The sequence below is a fragment of the Pongo pygmaeus genome, chromosome 20 (genome assembly GCF_028885625.2).
Source record: "Pongo pygmaeus isolate AG05252 chromosome 20, NHGRI_mPonPyg2-v2.0_pri, whole genome shotgun sequence".
In the NCBI taxonomy this organism is placed as follows: domain Eukaryota; kingdom Metazoa; phylum Chordata; class Mammalia; order Primates; family Hominidae; genus Pongo; species Pongo pygmaeus.
Genome location: NC_072393.2, coordinates 9,997,188 through 10,016,473, shown reverse-complemented (window position 1 = coordinate 10,016,473; position 19,286 = coordinate 9,997,188). Strand labels below are relative to the sequence as shown.

The following is a 19,286-nucleotide window of genomic DNA, read 5'->3' as shown; positions in this document are numbered from 1 at the left end:
TACAGGCATATACCACCACGCCCGGCGAATTTTTGCATTTTTAGTAGAGAAGAGGTTTCACCATGTTGGCCATGCTGGTCTCAAACTCCTGACCACAACTGATCCGCCCACTTCGGCCTCCAAATGTGCTGGGATTATAGGCATGAGCCACTGCACCCAACCTAATTGCCAGCAGCTTCTAATGTAGCAATGCACTTGCTTTCTTGTCAAGACAGACTTTCCATGGGGGAGAATCCCTATGAGTGCAGTAAGAGTGACAAAGTCTTCAGTTGATTAGTTATCCCTTAATTGACAGGCACCAACTCAACGTGGTGAGAAGCCACATGTACATAATCCATGTGGAAAAACCAGGCCTGGAGCGGTGGCTCACGTCTGTAATCCCAACACTTTGAAGACTGATTACAAACTGGGAGGTCGAGGTGGGAGAATCCCTTGAGCCCAGGAGTTCAAGACCAACCTGGGTAATATAGTGCAAACGCTATCTCCACAAAAAATTAGCCTGCAGTGGTGTCACGAACCTCCACCTCCTGGAGGAATTGAGGCTGGAGGGTCGCTTTAGCCCAGGGGTTGGAGGCTGCAGTGGTGAGGGTCTCGGTGAGGGGGAGATGGGGGCAGGCACCCAGTGAGGGAAAGACGGAGGCGGGAGCCGTGATTGGGCCACTCACTGCAGCCTGGGCAACAGAGGGAGATCCTGACCTTAAAAAAACCCTCTTCACTATTATTTTTGGTATAAAATAAAAAATTATTTAAAAATTTTATTAGGAAATAAAAATATTAGTGAAAAGGAAAGTATCAGTTATCTACTGCTGTGTAACAAACCACCCGGAAACAGCGCATACTCATACATGGCGGCATAAACGCAGAGGAAAGCGAGCAGAGGCATTTCGAGGTCCCACCCAACCGACTCCCTCCATCATGGTCCAGCCCCCGATCCGTCCTCCCGCCAGGTTCCGCCCCCACGGTCCCCAGTGAAGCTGGAGGGCGGGGTCCAATCGCGTTTGGCTGCGCGGAAACTAGGACTTCTCCTCAGAGTCGTGGAGGACGCGGCCGCCGCCCCTCTGAACTCCTCAGGCCTCCGAGGCCGGGTCCAGAGCCCTCAGCTCCTTCTGAAACCCGAGAGCGACATCAGAAGTGCGCGTGGCCAGAGTGGCGCCTCCTGCCCTTTAACCGCCGCTGGCCCAACGGTTTCCCCAGCAGTAGCCTCTGCCACCAGGTGGGGCTTCAGGTGCGGCTTAGCCACCTGGAGGGCGGCAGACGGGGGCGGGGTCTCGGTGAGGGCGAGATGGGGGCGGGGACTGGGTGAAGGGCGAGACGGGGGCGGGGCCGCGGTGAGGGTGAGACGGGGTCGGGGACTCGGTGAGGGTGAGACGGGGGCGGAGCCTCGGTGAGGGGGAGATGGGGGCAAGGCCTTGGTGAGGGAGAGATGGGGGCGGGGACTCGGTGAGAGGGAGATGGGGGCGGGTTCTCGGTGAGGGAGATACGGGGGCGGAGTCTCGGTGAGGGGAGATGGGGGCGGGGTCTCAATGAGGGAGAGATGGGGCGGGGTCTGGGTGAGGGAGAGACGGGGGTGGGGACTCAGCGAGGGAGAGATGGGGGCGGGGACTCGGTCTTGGTTGAGACAGGGGCTGGGACTCCCTGAGCGAGAGAGGGGGGCGGGGAGTCGGTGAAGGGAGAGATGGGGATGGGGTCTCCGTGAAAGAGAGTAGTGGTGAGGGGACAGACAGGAGCAAGATCTCGCAGAGCGCGGTGGCTCACGCCTGTAATCCCAGCACTTCGGGAGGCTGATGCAGGCAGATCACAAGGGCAATCGATTAAGACCATACTGGCCAACATGGTGAAAACCCATCTCTACTAAAAATACAAAAATTAGCTGGGCATGGTGGCAGGCGCCTGTAGTCCCAGCTACTGGGGAGGCTAAGGCAGGAGAATCGCTTGAACCTGGGAAGCGGAAGTTGCAGTGAGCCGAGATCAGGCCACCCCAGCCTGGTGATAGAGGGAGACTCCGTCTCAAAAAAAAAAAAAAAAAAAAATATATATATATATATATATAAATCTCGGTGAAGGGGGAGACAGGGTGGGGTCTCAGTAGTGAGAGAACAGATGGGGCAGGGTATTGTGAGGCTGCATCAATGATGCATATTTCCCAGTCTCACTGACTTCTTATGGTTAGGTCAGTATATGTGTGGGGGAAATTGAGAGAGATCGGACTGTTACTTGTGGGCAAAAGAGAGATCAGACTGTTACTGTGTCTATGTAGAAAAAGGAAGACACAAGAAACTCCATTTTGATCTGTACTAAGAAAAATTCTTCTGCTTTGAGATGCTGTTAATCTGTAACCTTAGCCCCAACCCCGTGCTTGCAAAAACATGTGCTGTGTTGACTCAAGGTTTAATGGATTTAGGGCTGTGCAGGATGTGCTTTGTTAAAAATGTGTTTTCAGGCAGTATGCCTGGTAAAAGTCATCGCCATTCTCTATTCTTGGTTACCCAGGGACACAGTGCACTGTGGAAGGCCACAGGGACCTCTGCCCAAGAAAGCCTGGGTATTGTCCAAGGTTTCCCCCTACTGAGACAGCCTGAGATATGGCCTTGTGGGAAGGGAAAGACCTTACTGTCCCCCAGCCTGACACGCATAAAGGATCTGTGCTGAGGAGGATTAGTGAAAGACGAAGTCCTCTTTGCAGTTGAGATAAGAGGAAAGCATCTGTCTCCTGCTCATCCCTGGGAATGGAATGTCTTGGTGTAAAACCTGATCATACATTCTATTTACTGAGACAGGAGAAAACTGCCTTATGGCTGGAGGTGAGACATGCTGGCAACAATACTGCGCTGAGATGTGTGTGTAAAGTGAAACATAAATCTGGCCTACATGCACATCCAGGCACAGCACCATTCCTTAAACTTACTTGTGACATAGCGTCCGTTGCTCACATGTTTTCCTGCTGACCCTCTCCCTACCATTACCCTATAGTCCTGCCACATCCCCCTTGCCGGGATAGTAGAGATGGTGATCAATAAATACTGAGGGAACTCAGAGACCAGTGCTGGTGCAGGTCCTCACTTGCTGAGTGCCGGTCCCCTGGGCCCACTTTTCTTCCTCTATTCTTTGTCTCTGTGTCTTATTTCCTTTTCTCAGTCTCTTGTCTCCACCTTGCGAGAAATACCAACAGGTGTGGGGGGCAGGCCCCTTCAATACGAAAAAAATCTACATGGACCTGGACTTTTTTCTTTAGAAAAAAAAATCACCATTTTCTGGCCAGGTGTGATGGCTAGTGCCTGCAGTCCCAACACTTTGAGAGGCCAAAGCGGGCAGATCGCTTGAGCTCAGAAGTTCAAGACCAGCCTGGACAATATGGCAAAACCTGGTATCTACAAAAATAAAAATAAATAAAAATAAAAATTAGCCAAGCATAGTGGCACCATGCCTGTAGTTCCAACTACTTGGGGGGCTGAGGCGGGAGGATCACCTGAGCCTGGGAGGTTGAGGTGGTGGTGAGCAGTGATCATGCCACTGTACTCCATCCAGGCAACAGAGTAAGACCCTGTCTGAAATTAAAAAAAAAAACAACAACAAAAAACTGGCCGGACACAGTGATTCATGCCTGTAATCCCAGCACTTGAGCTCAGGAGTTGGAGACCAGCCTGGTGAAATTGTCTCATTATTATTTATATAAAATAAACTTTTAAAGAATATATATATATATATATATATATATTTTTTTTTTTTAGTGATGAGAGTCTCACTATGTTGCCCAGGCTGGAGGGCAGTGGCTATTCATAGTGGCAATCATAGCACACTGCAGCCTTGAACTCCTGGTCAACGTGGCGAAACCCTGTCTCTACTAAAAATACAAAATTAGCCAGGCATGGTGATGTGGGCCAGTAATCCCAGCTACTAGGGAGGCTGAGGTGGGAGAATCGCTTGAACTTGGGAGGTGGAGGTTGCAGTGAGCTGAGATCATGCTACTGCACTCCAGCCCAGGTGACAGAAAGCTAGACTCCATCTCAAAAAAAAAAGAATTATAGGGAGAAGTCCAGGTACTCAGGTCTGTATTTCAGCACTTTGGGAGGCCAAGGGGTGGCTCAAGTGATCAAGACCAGCCTGGGCAAGATAGTAAAAACCCATCTTTACCAAAAAATTAAAAAATTAGCCAGGCATGGTGGCATGCATCTATGGTCCCTGCTACTGGGGAGGTTGAGGTGGGAGGATTGCTTGAGCCTGGGAGGTCGAGGCTGCAGTGAGCCATGATCATGCTACTGCACTCCATCCTGGGTGACAGAGCAAGACCCTGTCTCTTAAAAAAAAAAGTTACAGGGAGATAGTGTTATGTATGGAGTGCTTGAATGAGATAGAAGTTCTAGAAAGAGCCACAGGTGTGCATTTTGAGAGAGTTAAAGGAAGTTGAGGAAAGCCATTTCTTCCTTTCAAATGCATATGGTGTCCTATTTAACCAAAATTATATCCCAGTAACATTTCTTTTCCATCTAGCTGTGTATTTGTGGGTAACCTAATGTAATAGACATATATCAAAGTTTCAGTTAATTTCCTACTCATGTAACAATCTAAATTTAGTTGGCTTTCTTCCCCCTGGTGGTGCAGAAACCCAGGATCTTTGAATGTTGAGACACCATGTACACCTAGGTGGAAAGGGAAAGTAAAAATAAAGCTGGCTGAGCATGGTGACTCATGCCTGCAATCCCAGTGCTTTGGGAGGCTGAGTGGGGAGGATTGCCTGAGACCAGGAGCTGGAGACAAGCCTGGGCAACCTAGCAAGACCCCATCTCTGGAACAAAAAATTAAAAATTAGGTGTGGTGGTGCACACCTGAAGTTCCAGCTACTTGGGAGGCTGAGGCTGGAGGATTGCTTGAGCCCAGAAGTTTGAGGCTGCAGTGAGCTGTGCAGCACCACTGCACTCTAGCCTGGGTGACAGATTGAGACCCTGTCTCACAAAAAAGAGAAAGCACATTGCGCTTTGGCTAACACGACACATTTTTTTCCTTTAACATTTTGTGGTAAAAACTAGTCACAAGGGCTAGTGCCATTCCTGGCGGGGCAGCTATTTTTCAGCAATCACTCTGTATTCTGGAAGGGAAGAAAAATATTGAGGGAAAGTTCTTCTATCTCTGGATTCTGCTAACTTAAAAAAATTATTAGGCCAGGTGTGGTGGCTCACACATGTAATCCCAGCACTTTGGGTGGCCGAGGCGGGTGGATCATATGGGGTCAGGAGTTCGAGACCAGCCTGGCCAACATGGTGAAACCCCATCTCTACTAAAAATACAAAATTAGCAGGGCATGGTGATGTACACCTGTAATTCCAGCTACTCGGGAGGCTGAGACAGGAGAATAATTTGAACCCAGAGGTGGAGTTTGTAGTGAGCCAAGATTGAACCATTGCACTCCAGCCTGGGCAACAAGAGCAAAACTCCATCTCGAAAAAAAAAAATTGTTTGCCCTTGGGAAATTTCTCTTATTTTCTTTTTGTTGATAGAGCAATTAAAAAATAAAGGGTTTTGTTTTTGTTTTTTCCACTTGCTTGGCTGTAAAGAAAAAAGTTTTTTTTTTTTGTGGGATCTGGGATTTTATATCAGGACAGTCTTTTGGAAGACTGTTTGCCTAACTTCCACAAGCAGGTGTCTAGACTAAAATTAGTTTCTACTTTCCTGGAGTTCATCAGACAGTATGAAAGATAAACAGCGCAAGTGATAAAGCATTATGACAAGACTTATAATAAAGGAATTTCAAAGGGGCTATGGGGTGCTGGGAGGGGAGGGACAAGAGTACACCGAACAGGGGGTGGGACATGGTGGCCCATACCTGTAAATCCAGCACTTTAGGAGGCCAATGTGGGCAGATCACTTGAGGTCAGGTGTTCAAGAGCAGCCTGGCCAACAGGCGAAACCCCATCTCTACTAAAAATACAAAAAGTATGGGGCATGGTGGTGCATGCCTGTAATTCCAGCTGCTCAGGAGGCTGAGGCAGGAGAATTCACTTGGACCTGTGAGGCAGAGGTTGCAGTGAGCCAAGATCCGCCACTCAGCTACAGAGGGAGATTCCATCTCAAACAAATAAACAAACAAACAAAAAAACAAAAAAAACACCTAACAGGATATTTTCTCCACAGAAGGCAAGGTTGACTTCAGTTCTAAAAGATGTGTAGGACTATATCAAGTGGACAAGAAGAGCATATGAACGCAGAAGCCAAGTCAGTAATTCTCAACCTAATCTTTATAGAATGTCCTGGAAACTTGAGAAATTTACTAAGGGCTGAGTCCTACCTCAGACCAATTAAAACAGCATTTATGGGGATGTGTCATGGGTATCAGTGTTTTTAAAAGTCCTCCAGTTAATCTAATGTGCAGCCACTGTTGAAAACCACTGCATAAGGGCCATGGTGAATTCGTGAAAGTTAACTGATTTTGGTATGTCTGGAGTCTCTAACTGTGGAACATTAGAACTGGGAGTAAAGCATCACTAGGTCAGGCTGAGCGCAGTGGCTCACACCTGTAATCCCAGCATTTTGGGAGGCTGAGGCAGGTGGATCACTTGAGGTCAGGAGTTCAAGACCAGCCTAGCCAACATGGTGAAAACCTACCTCTACTAAAATACAAAAATTAGCCGGACATGACAGTGCACACCTGTAGTCCCAGCTACTTGGGAGACTGAGGCAGGAGAATCGCTTGAACCTGGGAGGCAGAGGTTGCAGTGAGCTGAGATCACACCACTGCACTCCATCCTGTGTGATAGAGCAAGGCTCCATCTTAAAAAAAAAATTACTAGGTAATATCGTGATGAAAATTTAAGACTGTTTAAGAAGATTTGAGTGGAGTCTTAAAATATTTCAGAGAACTAAGGGAAACTTGCTGGGTGTGGTGGCACATTCATGTAGTCCTAGTTATTGGGGAGGCTGGGGCAGGAGGATCACTTGAGCCTGGGAGTTCTAAGCTGTAGTGTACATGATCATGCCGGTGAATGACCACTCCACTCCAGCCTGGGCTATATAGCAAGACCCTGTCTTTAAACAGAAAGAAAAAAAGAGTGGCCAGGTGCAGTGGCTCATGCTTATAATTCCAGCACTTAAGAGGCTGAGATGGGGGGATCGCTTGAGCCCAGGAGTTTGAGACCATCCTGGGCAATATAGTGAGACCTCATCTCTACAAAAAAAAAAAAAAACAACAAAATTAGCTGGGCGTGGTGGCGTGCACTTGTAGTCGTAGCTACTTGAGAGTCTGAGGTGGGAGGATCTCTTGAGAGCAGGAGGTCAAGGCTGCCATGAGTGAAGATTGCTCTACTACACTCCAGCCTGAGTGACAGGAGTGACAGCTTATCTAAAAAAAAAAAAAATCGTGATGGCCGGGCGTGGTGGCTCATGCCTGTAATCCCAGCACTTTGGCAAGCCGAGGCGGACAGATCACCTGAGGTCGGGAGTCTGAGACCAGCCTGACCAACATGGAGAAACCCCATCTCTACTAAAAATATAAAATTAGCCAGGCGTGGTGGCGCATGCCTGTAATCTCAGCTACTTGGGAGGCTGAGGCAGGAGAATCGCTTGAACCCGGGAGGCAGAGGTTGTGGTAAGCCATGATCGTGTTGTTACACTCCAGCCTGGGCAACAAGAGTGAAACTCAGTCTCAAAAATAAATAAATAAATAAATAAATTCCTCTTATTCTAACTTCTGGAAGTAACATTTCTTCCAAAGGAACCAACCTCTTTTCAAGGTGACACCCCGAAGCTACAGTTGGCTGAAATGTCATAGAGTTAAATCATCTCAAATGAGCACTCTATTCAACTATTTACCCTCAGAGCTAGAAAGTGGATATTAATCTAACCCTCATTTTACAAATGAAAAATATTATGCACAGAGAGTTTAAGCCTAGATTCAATCTCAGGCAGTCTGATTCCAGAGGAATATTGTTTCAACATTGTGTTATAAAGTATCAGTTTTCTTATATACTAGGGTAGTATTAAACTTTGGAGATAGGGCATGGTGGCTTACACCTGTAGTCCCAGCTACTGGGGAGGCTGAGTTGGGAGGATGGATTGAGCCCAGGAGTTGGAATCCAGCCTGGGCATCATAGCGAGACCTTGTGTCTTTTTCTTTTTTTTTTTTTGAAACGAGTTTTCGCTCTTGTTGCCCAAGCTGCAGTGCAATGGCATGATCTCAGCTCACTGCAACCTCTGCCTCCTGGGTTCAAACAATTCTCCCATCTCAGCCTCCTCAGTAGCTGGGATTACAGGCACGTGCCACCTCACCTGGCTGTTTTGTATTTTTAGTAGAAACAGGGTTTCACCATGTTAGCCAGGCTGGTCTCAAACTCCTGACCTCAGGTGATCCACCCGCCTTGGCCTCCCAAAGTGCTGGGATTATAGGCCTGAGCCATGGTGCCTGGCCCCCTCATGGTTTCTTTTAGCTTGTTTTTCTGTCACCTGCATTTTCTGTAAATTGGGAGGTAGATCTAGAGCAGTGGTTTCCAATGGGGATGATTTTACTCTTGGGGGACAGTTAGCAATGTCTGGAGACAATTTTGGTTGTCACTACTGGGGATGCCTTTGACATCATCCGTGGAGAGGTCTGGGATGCAAAAGCTGAAATCTCCTTTGAATCCCTGTAGTGAATTTTTCATTTTAATTATTGTATTTTTTAGCCCCAGAATTTCTTGGTTTCTTTTTAGGTTTTCTGTCTCTTGATTGTTATTTATATTTTGTTCATACATCATTTTTTTGAGTTTTTCCATGTCTTCCTTTAGTTCTTTGAACATCTTTAAGGCAGTTGTTTTAAAGTCCTTGTCTAGTAGATCTACCATTAGGTCTCTTTCAGGGAAAATTTATATTTATTTATTTATTTATTTATTTTTTTATTTTTTTTTTCTTTGAATGGGCCATACTTTCCTGTTTGTGTGCCTTGAGATTTTTGTTAAAAACTGGACATTTGAATCTGATAATACTGTAACTCTGGAAAGCTGATTCTCTCCTTTGTCCAGTGTTTGCTGGGTGTTTTTGTTTATTGTTTTGGTTTGTACACCAGTGTTCATAGCACTGTTACTCACAATAGCTGCCAGTGTCAAACTCAAGTTTTAGTCTGGCTTTTTTGTTTGTTTGTTTGTTTGTTTTTGTATTTTTTAGTAGAGATGGGGTTTTACCATGTTAGCCAGCTTGGTCTCAGACTCCTGACCTCAGGTGATCCACCGACCTTGGCCTCCCAAAGTGCTGAAATGACAGGTATGAGCCATCGCACCTGGCCCCAAACTCAAGTTTTTCCACGTCCAATTGTTTAAATTTTTTTTTTTTTTTTGGACAGAGTCTCACTTTGTTGCCAGGCTGGAATGCAGTGGCATGATCTGGGCTCACTGCAACCTCCAACTCCCTAGTTCAAGGGATTCTTCTGCTTCAGCCTCCCAAGTAGCTGGGATTACAGGCACATGCTACCATGCCCAGCTAGTTTTTGTATTTTTAGTAGAGACGGGATTTCACCAGGTTGGCCAGGATGGTCTCGATCTCCTGACCTCGTGATCTGCCCACCTCGACCTCCCAAAGTGCTGGGATTACAGGCGTGAGCCACGGCACCCAGCTCCAAACTCAAGTTTTTCCACATCCAATTGTTTTTAATTTTCTTTTGGTTTGTTTGTTTAAAGATAGGGTCTTGATTTGTTGCCCAGGCTGGAGTGCAGTGGCAGGATCACAGCTTATTGCAGCCTCAAACTCCTGGGTTCAAGCAATCCTCCTGCCTTGACCTCCCAAGTAGCTGGGATTACAGGTGCAAGCTACCATGCTTGGCCATCCAATTGTGTGTGTGTGTTTTCTTTCTTTCTTTTAATGATCCTGAATCAATTGTTTTAAACATAGTCCAAACAAACAGATTTTTTAGTCCTTTAGGGCCTGCCTGCTCTGCATACCCCTGTGAAATTGTGCCAACAATTTGATGACCACAGAGAAGATAAACCCTCCAGCTATAAAAAGGACCCCAATCCCTTGCTGCTTTTTAGAGCTTTCTGATTTAGAAACTTCCCACTAGGCTGCTAAGCAACTTCACCTAGCACATAAGCTCCCTCTCAACTCCCGTTCTCTCCCTGGAGTTCTCTTGCTCTCCTCCCATTCTGAGTAGTGACCTCCAACTCTGTAGCCTTTGGATATCCTCATGCTATGAGGGACTGCAGGGACCAGCCCCACAGGGTCGGTGGGCTTCTCCCTGTGTGTGGTGATGAGAGAATGTAGAAATAAAGACACAAGACTAAGAGATAGAAGAAAAGACAGCTGGGCCTGGGGGAGCACTACCACCAATGCGTGGAGACCGGTAATGGCCCTGAATGTCTGGCTGCACTGTTATTTATTGGATACAAAGCAAAAGGGGCAGGGTAAAGAGTATGAGTCATCTCCAATGATAGGTAAGGTCACATGGGTCATGTGTCCACTGGACAGGGGTCCCTTCCCTGCCTGGCAGCTGAGGCAGAGAGGGAGAGGAGACAGACAGAAAGACAGCTTATGCCATTATTTCTGCATATTAGAGACTTTTAGTACTTTCACTAATTTACTACTATCTAGAAGGCAGAGCCAGGTGTACAGGATGGAACATGAAGGCAGACTAGGAGTGTGACCCCTGGAGCACAGCTTCACAGGGAGATGGTTAGGCCTCCAGATAACTGTGGGCAAGCCTGACTGATGTCAGGCCCTCCACAAGAGGTGGAGGAGCAGAGTCTTCTCTAAACTCCCCCGGGGAAAAGGAGACTCCCTTTCCCGGTCTGCTAAGTAGCGGGTGTTTTTCCTTGACACTTTTCGCTACCGCTAGACCATGGTCTTCCTGGCAACGGGCATCTTCCCAGATGCTGGCATTACAGCTAGACCAAGGAGCCCTTCTGTGGCCATCTGGGCATAACAGAAGGCTCACACTCTTGTCTTCTGGTCACTCCTCACTATGTCCCCTCAGCTCCTATGTCTGTATGGCCTGGTTTTTCCTAGGTTATGATTATAGAGTGAGGATTATTATGATATTGGAATAAAGAGTAATTGCCACAAACTAATGATTAATGATATTCATATATAATCATATCTAAGATCTATATCTGGTATAACTATTCTTGTTTTATATTTTATTATACTGGAACAGCTCATGTCCTCAGTCTCTTGCTTTGGCACGTGGGTGGCTTGCCACCAACAAGGGACCCCACACACAAACCCATCAAAGCACTGCCCAAGTGTGCTTCTGCTGCCTTGTGGTCACATCTTTTTCATTAATCACCCAAAAATCATTCAAATACCCTACATATGCATATATTTTTGTTTTTCACATTTAGTTCCCTGATCCATTTGGAGTTTGTTTTGTGAACGGTGTGAGTTATCCATGTAATTTTTTCTTTTTCCAGATGTCTAACCAGTTAATCTTAGCACCTTTCATTGCAAACTGCATTTTTGCCCCAATTGATCTGAAACACCACCTTTCTGAACTGAATTCCCATATGTTCCTGGATCTACTTCTAGATATTCCATTTTATCCCATTTGTCTGTTTCCTGCTCCTGTTCCGATCCACAGTTTTAATTGTAGAGGCTTTATAGTTTGTCTTAATATCTGTAGGGCATTGTCACTTTTGTTTTTCAGAGTTTTCTTGGGTATTATGACTTTTGTGCTCCCAGGTGAACTTTAAAATTAATTTACATAACTCCATTAAAAAGTTTGGTTTTTTATTGGGATTGTTATATATATATATATATATATATTTTTTAAAACATCTTAGATTTTAATCCTTTCTTTACAGATTACCTAGACCACTTTTGATTAAGAAAACTGTAGAAAGTTAGGAACTGCCATGAGCGAATGTCAGGCGGTGGCAAGTGTCAATTTCCACAGAGTCCTGCTTTGCCGGGTATCTGAATGCACTGCATGGGTCCTCTGCTCACACTTGCTGGAACCAATCGTGGCAGATTTTAATCGACAGGTCGCTTTTCCCCATATTTCTTTGTAAACTCTTCAGCATTCTTACAGAATTTTTTACGGTCCTTAGAGTATTCTTCAGCTAAGTCAGCCTGAAGCGGGTGCTCGGGCTGGGGGTCATTCACCAGTGCTATAGGGACTGGATTACTTGGTCGGTCTTGGTTGCTGGCTTTCAGTTTTCAGCACTAATTACTGGCAGACAGACCTGCCCCTTTTCGTCCATGTTCGGGTGATAGATCTTTGTTTTAAATGTGATCTTCGGTAGTTTGAATGGGTACTCTGCTGGAAAGTTGATTTCGATTCTGAAGGCCCCCTAATCATATGGAGGGTTGTCAGGAACAATAAGCCCTTGCTAAGTCAATAAATTAGCTTCACCAACCTGGATGTTACGAGAAGTTTTTCATCCCACATTTGCGGATTTCCTCAAGCTCCTTCATCAGCCTCCTGCTGGCCGCCATCTTGGATTTGGTCTTTTTTTTTTTTTTTTTTTTTTTTTTTGAGACGGAGTCTTGCTCTGTTGCCCAGGCTGGAGTACAGTGGCGCAATCTCAGTTCACTGCAAGCTCCCCCTCCAGGGTTCATGCCATTCTCCTGCCTCAGCCTCCTGAATAGCTGGGACTACAGGCAGCTGCCACCATGCCTGGCTAATTTTTTGTATTTTTAGTAGAGACAGGGTTTCACCGTGTTAGCCAGGATGGTCTCTATCTCCTGACCTCGTGATCTTCCTGCCTCGGCCTCCCAAAGTGCTGGGATTACAGGCATAAGCCACTACGCCCGGCCTGGGATTGTTATATTTTTGAGTTAACCTGTTAAGAATTGCTATCTATATGATGTTAAGTCATCTTATAGAAGAACAAGGAACTTTCCATTTGTTCAAGTCTATTTTGTGTCTTTCAAGAATGTTTGTTTTAAAGCTTATGCATGTAGGTTTTACACATTTTTTGATAAGTCTAAACCTAAGTATCTTTATGCTATCCTACATAAGTTTTATTACATCACCTTACTGGTTTTTGACTGGCAGATGAATGCCATTGGTTTTTAGATAGCAATTTCACATTCTGTTAACTTATTATTTTATTCTCTAGGGCTTTCCATATATAATATCACATCATCTGCAAAAAGAGATAGTTTCCTTCTTTTGCAATTCTACGCTTCTTTACTTTTTCTTTTTCTTTTTTTTTTTGAAATGGAGTTTCACTCTGTCGCCCAGGCTGAAGTGCAGTGGTGCAATCTTGGCTCACTGCAACCTCCACCTACCGGGTTCAAGCGATTCTCCTGCCTCAGCCTCCCGAGTCATTGGGATTACAGGAGAATGCCACCATGTCTGGCTAATTTTTGTATTTTTAATAGAGATGGGGTTTCACAATGTTGGCCAGGCTGGTCTCAAGCTCCTGACCTCAGGTGATCCTCCCACCTTGGCCTCCCAAAGTGCTGGGATTACAGGTGTGAGCCAGCATGCCTGGCTGCAATTCTGTTTCAAATTAATTTTTCTTACTGAATTGTATTAGCTAATGTTTCCAGTACACATACACATAGACACACACACACACTCAGCTATAGGTACAGGCAATCATCTTAAGACAGTATTCACTGATTTCTATTTTTCTGGAGTGCTGATATCAATAATGGACATTGTACTGGGTGTGGTGTTGCACACCTATAGCCCCAGCTACTCAGGAGGCTGAGGGAGGAGGATCCCTTGAGCCCTGGAGTTTGATCCAGCCTGTACAATGTAGGAAGACCCTATCTCTAACAACAATAACAATAATAATAAATGAGTGTTGAATTTTTTCCAAAGGCTTCATCAGTATCTATGGAGAAAGTCACATGACTTGTTCTCGTAGATGTATTTTTATGGTACATTATTTAATGGACTTTTTTTCTTTTCTTTTCTTTAGACAAGGTCTGGCTCTATCACCCAGGCTAGAGTGCAGGGTCATGGTTGGTCTTAGTTCAATGCAGCCTCTGCCTCCTGTGTTCAAGCGATCCTCCTACTTCATCCTCCTGAGTAGCTGAGATCACACATGACTAATTTTTGTCTTTTTTGTAGAGATGGGGTTTCACCATGTTGCCCAGGCTGGTCTGGAACTCATGAGCTTGGGGAATGCAACCTCCACCTCAGCCTCCCAAAGTGCTGATATTACAGGCATGAGGCACCACACCTGGACTATTTAATGGATTTTCTAATAACTGCATTAATATTGCTGTTTTATGCTAAATTTCACATGGGGATAGTTATTTTCTTAATATGGTCTTGTATTTTATTTGCTAATAGCTAGCATAGCATATTTGAATCCATATTCATAATTGATATGGTTCTGCAATTTTTCATGTTTGTACTCTACCACTTTTTTTTTTTTGAGATGGAGTCTCGCTCTGTCACCATTGGAGTGCAACGGTATGATCTCAGCTCACTGCAACCTCTGTGTTCAAGCGATTCTCCTGCCTCAGCCTCCTAAGTAGCTGTGATTAAAGGTGCATGCCACCACACCCAGCTGATTTTTGTATTTTTAGTAGAGACAGGGTTTCATCATGTTGGCCAGGCTGGTATCGAACTCCTGACCTCAGGTAAGCCACTCCCCTTGGCCTCCTAAAGTGCTGGGATTACAGGTGTGAGCCACCACGCCCAGCCTCTACCACATTTTATATCAATGTTATACTTTCTTCATAAAAGGAATTAGGAAGTGTTTCTTCATTTTCATTGTTCTTAAATTATGGAGCACTGGGAATATCCGAACTTGGAAGGTTGGTATAATTCTCCATTTAAAACATCTAAGCTCACATTTACAGTCTAATAATGGTTGACAAAGGTGTCAAAACAATTCAATGTGGAAAAATAGTATTTTAAATGAGTGGGACATAGTCTTAAAAATGTCTGAAACAGGCAAGGCTTGGTGGCTCACACCTGTATTCCCAGCACTTTGGGAGGCTGAGGTGAGTGGATCACGAGGTCAAGAGACTGAGACCATCCTGACCAACACGGTGAAACCTAGTCGCTACTAAAAATACAAAAATTAGCTGGGCGTGGTGGCGTGCACCTGTAGTCTTAGCTACTCGGGAGGCTGAGGAAGGAGAATCATTTGAACCCAGGAGGTGGAGGTTGCAGTGAGCCAAGATAGGCCACTGCACTCCAGCCTGGAAGCAGAGTGAGACTCCATCTCAAAAAAAAAAAAAAAAAGACACTTGCACACACATGTTTATAGCCCACAATTTGCAACTGTAAAAATATGGAATCTGTCTCAATGCCCATCAACTAATAAGAGGATAACAAAAATGTGGTATGTATACACCACAGAATACCACTCAGCCATAAAAAGCAAGAAAGTCATAGCATTCTGAGCAACCTGGATGGAGACTATTATTCTAAGTGAAGTAACTCAGGAATGGAAAACCATATATATGTTCTCACTTATAAGTGGGAACTAAGCTATGAGGATCCAAAGGCATAAGAATGATATAATGAACTTTGGGTGGGCACAGTGGCTCATGCCCGTTATCCCAGCACTTTGGGAGGCTGAGGTGGGCAGATCACTTGAGGCCAGCAGTTCAAGGCCAGCCTGGCCAATGTGGGAAAACTGCTTCTCTACTAAAAATACAAAAATTAGCCGATCATGGTGGCACATGTCTGTAATCTCAGTTACTCAGGAGGCTGAGGCAAGAGAACCACTTGAATCTGGGAGGCGGAGGTTGTCAAGATCATGTCACTACACTCCAGCCTGGGCAACAGAGTGAGACTCCGTCTCAAAAAGAAAAAACAAAAAAGAACAAAACAAAACAAAACAAAACAAAAAAGGATAGAAAGATTGGACTTTGGGGACTCCGGGGGAAGGGTGGGAGGAGGGTGAGGGATACAAGTGGATAAAAAACTACACATTGGGTACATTGTACACTGCTCGGAAGATGGGTGCACCAAAATCTCAGAAATCACCACTAAAGAACTTATCCATGTAACCCAAAACCACCGGTTCCCAAAGGCTATTGAAATTAAAAATAAATAAATAAATAAACCTTTTTCCATTTTGGTTTACATTGATATTCTTTTTCTAGGTTTTATTTTTGAGCTGGGGATTTATTTTTTATTCTTTTTTTTTTGCGCTCAGTTGCCCAGGCTGAAGTGCTGTGGCGCCATCTCAGCTCACTGCAACCTCCGCCTCCCAGGTTCAAGTGATTCTCCTGCCTCAGCCTCCTGAGAAGCTGGGATTACAGGTGCGCGCCACCACGCCCAGTTGATTTTTGTGTTTTTTAGTAGAGACCGGGTTTCACCATGTTGGCCAGGCTGGTCTTAAACTCCTGTCCTCAGGTGATCCGCCTGCCTTGGCCTCCCAAAGTGCTGGGATTACAGGTGTGAGCCACTGCACCCAGCTATTCTCATTTTTATTGACAAAAGTATTCAGGAATATGAATTTTCTTTTGACCACTGCTTAAAATGCGTCTTGTATTATCCAAAAAAGCCCCCCCCCCAAAAAAAAAGAGAGAGAGAAAACCCAATATCCAACAACTGATGTTGTGATACAGCCATACAATGGAATCTTATTTAGTAAAAAAAAAATTAAGTACTGATACATGCTAATTGGATGAACCTTGAAAACATTGAATGAAACAAGCCAAACACCACGTGTTTTATATTCTAATTCTACAGGCAATATCTACAGTAGGCAATCTATACAGACTGAAAGATTAGCTGTTGCTTTGGACTCTGTGGGTGGTGGTGATGGGGCTGGATGAGTGGATTGGGTGATCATGGCTAGAGTACTGTGTTTATTTTTGTGGTCATGAAAATGTTCTAAAATTGATTGTGATGATCGATGCACAAATATATGAATATACAAAAAGCCATGAAACTGTACACTTTAAACGGGTTAATTGTATGCTATGATAATTGTATCGCAACAAAACTAAAGGCCTAAAGAAGGAACTGAATGTATCAGAGGCATAGACCATTTTATGGATTAACAGGTTAATCTTTTTTTTTTTTTTTTGAGACGGAGTCTCACTCTGTCGCCCAGGCTGGAGTACTGTGGCATCGTATCGGCTCACTGCAACCTCCGTCTCCTAGGTTCAAGCAATTCTCCTGCCTCAGTCCCTCGAGTAGCTGAGATTACAGGCGCCCACCACCACACCCGGCTATTCTTTTTATATTTGTAGTAGAGATGGGGTTTCAGCATGTTGGCCAGGCTGGTCTCGAACTCCTGACCTCAGGTGTTCCGCCCGCCTCGGCTTCCCAAAGTGCTGGGATTACAGGCGTGAGCCACCGCCCCCAGCCCCATCAGGTTAATCTTTTAAACAGGGTGTCGCTGGTCTCGAACTCCTGGGGTCAAGCGATTCTCCCGCAGTAGCTAGGACTACAGCGGGCTTATCTTTGTAAATATGTTTATATCCCTGCAGAGGGTTGAAGAAACAAGGAGAAAATCCTGCAGAAAAGAATTTCCCTAGGATGGTGGCTCATGCATATAATCCCAGCACTTTGGGAGGCCAAGGTAGAAGGATCACTGGATCCCAGGATTTCCCGACCAGCCTGGGTAACAAAGAGAGACCCTGTCTCTACAAAAAAATAAAAATAAAAATAAATTAGCCATGCGTGGTGGCACACACTTGTGGTCCAAGCTACTTGGGAGGCTGAGGGGGGAGGATCCTTTAGGCTCAGGAGTTCAAGACCAGCCTAGGGAACACAGTGAGACCCAAGTGTCTAGAAAAAGATAACTTAGCTGGGCGTGATGGGCGCAACTGTGGTCCAAGCTACTCTGGAGGCTGAGGCGGGAGGATCGCTTCAGCGCAGGAATTCCAGGCTGCAATGATCTATGACTGATCCACTGTACTCCAGCCTAGGCGACAGACTGGAGCCTTATCTCAAAAAACTAAAAACAGAAAGAAAAAAAGAAAAGAAAAGCACTCAATGAGCATCCCGCTGTCTGCAGTCGAAGCCCTGGGTGACGCCTCCACTCATGCCCCGCCCCCTGCCCCAGTCCCCGCCTCAGACCCGGCCCTTGGCGCTGGGTTTCCGGCGTCGTTCTCAATATCGACAGGTTGATCTAGATCCTGGTCCACCTTGGATGCAAGAAAACGGACTTTTCTGTACGCGTGTCGAAGAGGCGGCCCCAGCTCTTCTCTCAGCTTCACATCATCCTCATTCCAAAGCTCTTGGGGCTCGGCCCCCTATACTTAATGCGGTGCGCAACCGGAAGCGGAAGTGCGAGCCGGTGCGCCGCTATACGTATTCCCCGCTCTCCAGCAGCTTTCTAGCTGGGTTTTCACCTCAGCCAAGTGCTCATGCTCAACCTAGGCAGGGCGGGGCAGGAGGGCCTAGCGGGAGGCGGGGTGAGGGTCGGAGGGCGACGCCCCGGACTTCCGCTAGGTCTGAGACACTTCGGCCTCCCGCGGCTGCTCCGGAGAAGCGGCGCCTCCTCCCCGCCAGTACCCCGAGGCGGGGGGTTCCCCCTTCTCCTCTGAGCGCCTCTTCCCGCTGCGCCCGCATCAGGGTGGGCTTGGCCCAGGGTCCCCGGTGGAGACGAGTTTTTTTCTCCAACCACCGTGCCCCTCTGTTTAAAAGCAGCCAGTCTACCTTTGTGTCTTTTCTCCAGAAGGAAAAGCATCTCAGCTGTTGTGGAAAAGGGCCCCAGCGTCCTCTTGTCACCGACCGGGCGATTGCAGTGCGTTCCGGTGAGCCCTGGACGGAGGAGACGCTCTGGGTGTCGGGGGGCATCGCTTATTGAAGTTTGCGAAATTGCTCAGCAGTTAAATGCTTTTTCAAGTGTGCAGGAGTTGCAGGTTTATAGAAATAAAAGCAAATATTGCCACAGTTATAAAGCAAAGTAGCAATACTTCGCTGTGTTTTTGAGATCAAAAGCAGCTGAACTTCCTAGGTCAGTACCTCCCAAAGAGCTTCAAAACGGAGGGGCTTCCAGCAAGTAGGATGCAGCCTTCATTATGCCAGTATCAGAAATTACAGTTGTATTAACTGTGAAAGAGACATGTTTTGATTCAGCGATTTCCCCCTCATATATGTACATATTTTGAGACGGAGTTTCGCTCTTATTGCCCAGGCTGGAGTGCAATGGCGTGATCTAGGCTCACTGTAAACTCTGTCTCCCGGTTCAAGCTATTCTCCTGCCTCAGCATGCTGAGTAACTGGGATTACAGGCATGTGCCACCACGCCCGGCTAATTTTGTATTTTTAGTAGAGACAGGGTTTCACCATGTTGGTTGGGCTGGTCTCGAACTCCTGACCTCGTGATCCACCCGCCTCGGACTCCCAAAGTGCTGGAATTACAGGTATAAGCCACCGCGCCTGGCCTTCCCCCTCATATATTTTTATTTATTTATTTACGTTTTAAAGACAGGGTCTTGGTTTGTTGCCCAGGCTA

General features: G+C 46.0%; 1 protein-coding gene and 1 pseudogene across 3 annotated transcripts in view; one reads left to right on the top strand and one right to left on the bottom strand.

Moving 5' to 3' along the window:
• Window positions 1-931: 931 nt before the first annotated feature.
• Window positions 932-19,286, top strand: part of ZNF846 (zinc finger protein 846) — a 38,753-nt gene continuing 20,398 nt past the window's right edge. For 2 of the 3 annotated variants that reach the window (XM_063658690.1, XM_063658689.1), the window contains exon 1: window positions 17,073-18,582. The gene's annotated coding sequence lies outside the window, so the exon portion shown is untranslated. Of the gene's footprint in view, window positions 1,226-17,072; window positions 18,583-19,286 lie in introns of those variants that run through there. The other variant, XM_063658693.1, reaches the window with a different exon arrangement.
• On the bottom strand, window positions 11,771-14,345 carry LOC129019318 (ubiquitin-conjugating enzyme E2 L3-like; annotated as a pseudogene).